General features: G+C 36.3%; 1 non-coding gene across 1 annotated transcript; it reads right to left on the bottom strand.

The window, feature by feature from the left end:
• Window positions 1-2,446: 2,446 nt before the first annotated feature.
• Window positions 2,447-2,550, bottom strand: LOC124886844. The gene has a single exon (XR_007044250.1). It is a non-coding gene; the product is annotated as a small nucleolar RNA R71 (small nucleolar RNA).
• Window positions 2,551-6,236: the final 3,686 nt, after the last annotated feature.

Below are 6,236 nucleotides of genomic sequence, written 5' to 3'. Positions count from 1 at the left end.
TTTCTCCTCTTAAATAATAGTGATCAAGTCTACTAATGCAGTTTAAGATGCATAAAAATATCGCACTACTTCGAGGCTAGAAGATCCTAAAGAATCGCCTATCAAACCAAATCCATATCAATCAAAAGTAACCTTTATGTTTGGGATCCTAGCCAAAGTGGTTATCCTAATACAAGGCCCTCAACTATACTTTTATACGATCTTCCCTGATTAGTAATAGATATTTCCATGCCATAGATAATTTGCATATTCGCCGCCACCATCTTTGATTGTCTAGAGATCCTAATACGATAAAGATATGTGTGGACTCTGGAGCTACTATAGCTAACGTAGAAGAATCGTTAGTACCCTGTAATGTAACTGCACCCTTCTCAGACTAAGCTGCATCTGTTTCTCAATAATCATTACTTGAACAGACTCCACCCCCTCATTAGATTTGGGGATGGTTGAATCCTCCTTACCAATATTGGAACTAGACTCGTCCTCTCCCTCATTAGACTAGAAAGTTACAGAAGAGTATAGTGGTGATATTTGGGTTTTCTCCATCTTAGGTCCAGTTTGGATAACACGAGTTGGAGAATGAGGTTTGGCCTGAGATGTCAGTGATGGTGCAGGCTGAGAGATTGGTTAAATTTTAGCTCTGGTGCTATATCTCTCTAAGTCTTGTGCTGGGTCTAGCATAGTGATGTCGCCTAAGCTATACCCTCCAAAAAGATACAGTACGGGAGTTGTCATATTATAGCAACCCCACTAGGTTGGGGTCAATCCTACAAAGAATAGGTCAAATTTGTCTCTCAAACTTGTTGAAGTAGCCGGAGGTGCAGGAAAGTAAATTAGGTGGGGGGATTTTGTATCAAACAGTAAAAAGTAACAAGTGGTGAATGTTTTTGGTTGTAAACAATCTAAGATGAACATTAGGAATGTGTTCCCACTCGCTTCCTAAATTAGTAGGTTTTTCGTGCTTAATCCAACTATCTTACTACCACATATACAGAATCTGACAAGCTAGGTATTACCAGCTGTCGTGTGAACATCACCCTTCACCTTGTGAGTCTCAGGGTGTCTTTTTACTAACCCTTGTCTTTGATCCTAATTTAATTATAACCTTGTGGTTATCAAGTTATCAGACAAGGGTTGATATCCTCAAATAACTATTGTAATCCTCTTTTCCTAATCTCGATCTCTCTTGTGAAGACAATCTCAAATACAGAAAGGTTCATAGCATTAGCCACTGATGAGTGATAAATTTACCATGCATTGACATAAAAATTTGTGCACATTACTATGATTAAATTGTGTAATTGAGACTAATTCTCCATTGAATGCATTCATTTCCAACTTTTGTGGTCTTGCAAGGTTTTTAATGAAAGTGAGTGTAAATCAAGCTAAAGGTAAAGAAAATTGACAAAAAAGAGCAACAGTTGGGAATTAGGCAGCCCTCAATTATCGCGATCATGGTTTAAGGATAGAGATCTTGGCCGGTCAGCCAGGGTAAGAAATGGCGCGGAGGCACAAATGCGGTCACGATGGATAAGCTAAGTGTCCAAAGGTTGTTTGGTAAATTCACACATCTGAACCCCAAAAGGGAAAAACCCTTGAAAAATTAGGGTATCTTAGAACTAATTTTTCAATTTTGAGTAGAGAGAAAACACTCCAATTTTTGGAAAAGAACAATTATTATTAAATTTCAAAAAGATTTTCAATTGTAATTTTAAAATTAAATTTGGAGATTATTCATGCTTTGCATATTCAATGGAGGCATTGAATGCCAACTTTGGTATATCTCTTGTCTTCAATTCCATGAGTAACTAAATATTTATCTTGGGGTTATGCTTGAATAGGATGTTAGTGTGTATGAGTGCTGATTGTTAGTCCAAATTATTAGCTATTGATGTTGGATTTTGCTATTACTCCATGGTTGAAATAAGAATTATGGATGAAAACCATAATTTACATAGATCCCAAATCATTCTTGAAAAAGGGATGTGGGTGATGAGAAATTGTGAACAACTATTTGATACTAGTTATTTCCTTAGCATTGCCTTAGAAATAAGAATGTTATGTGATTTAGCTAGCTTGATGGGCATCATCCAAGAGATAGGGATACTAAGTTTATGTTTTGGATTAGTAAGATTGGAATGGTCATGAGGTATTCAAAATAATCCATGAATGCAATTTAGTGTTTTGTTGAAAGACTAGCACTAAGAGCTAAAATCTAGCTTAACCACATCTCTGCCTAAGAAATGGACAAACCTTCAAGCACCAATACTAGTTATTTTATTGCTATAATAAAATAAAAGTCCATTAGGTTGAGGCTATTTGCATTCTCTTTAATAGGTGAAGCAGTGTTGTGGTTAAGGACTCTACCCGCCGGGTCCATCACATCTTGGGTCAAGCTTATGGATGCCTTTTTGGATCAATATTTTCCTCCTTTAAAGATGATATAATTGCCAGAAGAAATTACAATTTTTCATCAACTCAATGAGGAACCTTTTTATGAAGTATGAGAAATTTTAATGAAAATATCATGCAATTCCCTAACCATGAAGTACCGGAAAGATGCTTCTCTAAATATTCTATAGGGCGTTAGACTAATTCAACAAACTATGGTGGAAAATGCTTCTAGTGTGTTGCTTGTAAAGTTCTAATATTGAATGGCTTCGACTTTGCTTGAGTAAATCACAAAGTAAACTAGGGGGTGGCATACAAGGGACACCGAAGTAGCTGTGGGATCTCACGTCGCCTCAATTGTGAACAAGGAGCAAAGGAATAAAGATCAAGAGAGGGATAAAGATATGGCTAAGATGATGGCACAATTAAAACTCCTTACAAAGCATGTGATGAGTGCAACCTAAAATGCAGTCAATGTCGTGGTATATAAAGGGCATGATAAGGAAGAAGAAAAGGCCCTTGATGAGGATATAAGGTACTTGGCTAATCATCAATGGGGTTCTCGCCTGGCCTACCAAAGGCAAGGCAGGAACCAAGATTGCAACAATCATGATCGAGAAAGGGAATGGCATGATAGATATAGAGATCATGATTGGAGGGATAAAGAAATTGTGTATGATAGGTATATTCCCCCATGACTATGAAAATATCAAGGAGTCAAATCCCGTGGATCACAAAAATTTCAAAACATGGATGTGCTTGCTAGAATCTTGATGCGAGTGGAGGTACGAATAAGATCGTCCAGAAATTAAAAGGGGACTTTACTCAAACCAACCAAATGTTTGTCTCACACTCGAATTCAATTAAGAATTAGAGACTCAAATTGGCAAAATCTCAACTATACTTAATCCTAGGCCTAAGGGAGGCCTCTCGAGTGACACGGTGACGAATCCCAAAAATAATGCTCATGTCTTATCAATTTCCATTTGAAGTGGTAGAGATATTGTTGCACATGATGTTGAGATTGAGGAAAAGTCTCTTAATGATCAAATGAATGAAAAGAGAAAGTAATCCAAAATTCCAAGTGATGATATTTCAAAGTCTCGTGAAGCGGGGAATGAGGTACCAAGGGTAGTTAAAAAGAATGATAATGGGGAGGAAACTCCTAAGGTGATTGTTGGTAAAAGGTAATAAGTTGTGGATGCTTTTAGTTGTAAACAATTTGATATGAATAGTAGGATTATGTTCCCCCTGGCTTCTTAACTCAATAGGTTTCACGTACTTAATCAAACTATCTTACCACCACACATACAGAATATGACAAGCTAGGTATTATCAACCGTTTTGTGAACGTGTTGATAAATCTCACCCTTCACCTTATGAGTCTCAAGGTTTCACTTTACTAACCCTTTTCTTTTATCCCAATTTAACTATTAGCTTATGGGTATAAAGTTATTAGAAGAGAGTTGATAGTCTAGAATCATTGTTGCAATTCTTTTTTAGCAATCTCATCTCTCTTGTGAAGACGATCTCAAATACAGGTAGGTTCTTAGTGAAGTCCACCACTAAGAAAGCAATTGAACTAAAGAAGATCACAATGTAAGTGTAAACAATAATTCAGAAGAACCTCACACTTACCCTACTTCATTATTCTGCAAGGGTTCCCATAACCCTAGCTAAGGGAGTTAACCACTCATAGTTGCAAAACAATCCATGGAATTCAATAAAGAAAGCATAGAAGTAATCCCACAAGAATGAAGATTAAAACCCAAAATCTTAAATCAATTAATCAACCAAAAATAAAGAACAAAGAGATTCCAAAATCAAAAGTCAATCTTGTAATAATCAAATATATGTTTGTGAATAGTATGAGTGCATAAAAGGCATAAACTAACTCAAAAACATCATAAGAGTATTTATAGATTGCATGAAAAGCCTAAAATCCAAACCAAAGAAAACAAGAAAGCATAGGTCGATGGTCATATATGATGGCACATATGGGCCATAGGCATCACCTACAGGTCGTAGGTGCCCATCATAAGTGATATAAAATTCTCAATTCTACAGCTTCTCTGAACTTCTGTCTTTGATACTTATGATGGTACCCACGGCGCCATAAGTGGAACCTACGAGTCGTAGGTGACACTTCATAGGTGACAGTAAAAAAAATTTCAACTTTTGATTCTCTGAAGTTTGATCTCTGAAACATGTGAAACCTACCTATGCAACATATGTGCTACCCACTCCACGTAGGTAGCCTTTTCTGCAAATCTTGACTCCTTTTCTTTATGTTAAGCTCCAAAACCTATTTCCCTATAAAATAAACACAAACACACATTATATCTACCAAAACAAACCTAAGTACCTACATATTTTCTAGTTTTAATCTTCAAGAGTTCCATAAAACCATGGAACACCACGTATAACTAAGGTTGCATTGTTAATTGAGTACCTCCATTGATCCACTCCATTCGAGAGACTCGCCTCTCAGTATGGACTGTACGCCCTTCTTTATTTCTACTTTTGGTGTCATAGTACCTATAAAGAGAGTTGTTAGTAATTGAATTCAAGTACATGAACAAGAAAGAAAAGAAAATTGAAATTCCATTTTAGAGGCTACCTATGAGTCATAGGTTGTACCTATGGGTCATAGGTCTGCTCATGGAAATAAGACAAAGACTCTAAAACTTTAGGGCTTCAGGTCTGATTTCTACGAGGCCAACCCATGACACATGGGTTACACCTATGGATCATAGGTTGAGGCATGGGTCATACTTGAGGATCTCTCAATTCCTTCCCTCCACATCCAAATCAGTCAATATTTCCCTTTTTATTGATCATTTTCAATCACATTAGGTCAAAACACATGAATCTATTCAATTTTGAACAATTTTGGGTTCAAAATATGTTAAGAACTATGAGAATTAGGCAATTTAAATTCTACACTAAGTGAAATCTCAAGTTTCAATGATAAAAACCAATTTTTCAATAAAATTATAGCCATGAAAACCTTACTTCAAGATGGAAATCTCAAGTTACCTGGACTTGCCTGAAATTTTGTAATTTATTAATGCTCCATACTTCCTATCCTACAAAACAAAAACAAAGTGAACACTAAATCCTTGAGTTTTCTCCCAACTAACAATTGATTTAACTTAACGTTGTAAGATATTAAATAGTCCTATAGTGTATCATCAAATATTCTGGACCAGACAGTTTGGTTGGCATTCACAGTCTTCTCTAAAATGGACTTGATTAGTTGGAGACCTCAACTTGCCCACTTGTCTGTAAATGGTAAGGTATTTCCATGTTATGTTTTACACCATATTTCTCAAGTAGGTCCTTGAATAGATGATTACAAAAATTTGACCCACCATCTAATGATATCTTATGGAGTGCCAAATCGAGAGAAAATATTCTTCTTCAAAATTACAATGACATCCAACCTTTGTTATTGGGAACCACAATAGCTTCCACCTTCTCAAACACATAGTCAACTACAACCAATGTGTACTTCATACTATGTGAACTCACAAATGGACCTATAAAATCAATAATCCACATATAAAATAGTTCAAGCTGAAGAATAGGTGTCATAGGGATCTCATTCTTCTGTTATATATTGCCCTATCTTTGTCATTAATCACAGGCCTTTGCATAGTCATGTACATCTTCATAGATCATCGTCTAGTAGTAACCTCATTGCAGAATCTTATAGGCGGTGCCAGTACCTCCATGGTGGCCCCTAACTAAGGACGTATGACAAACCTTCAAAATACTCATCATCCCGACTACAAAATACACCTCTGAATCATGCATCCACACAAACTCAGAATAAGTATGGA

This window comes from Capsicum annuum, chromosome 8, assembly GCF_002878395.1.
Source record: "Capsicum annuum cultivar UCD-10X-F1 chromosome 8, UCD10Xv1.1, whole genome shotgun sequence".
NCBI lineage: Eukaryota > Viridiplantae > Streptophyta > Magnoliopsida > Solanales > Solanaceae > Capsicum > Capsicum annuum.
This window is presented reverse-complemented; position numbering and strand designations above follow the sequence as displayed.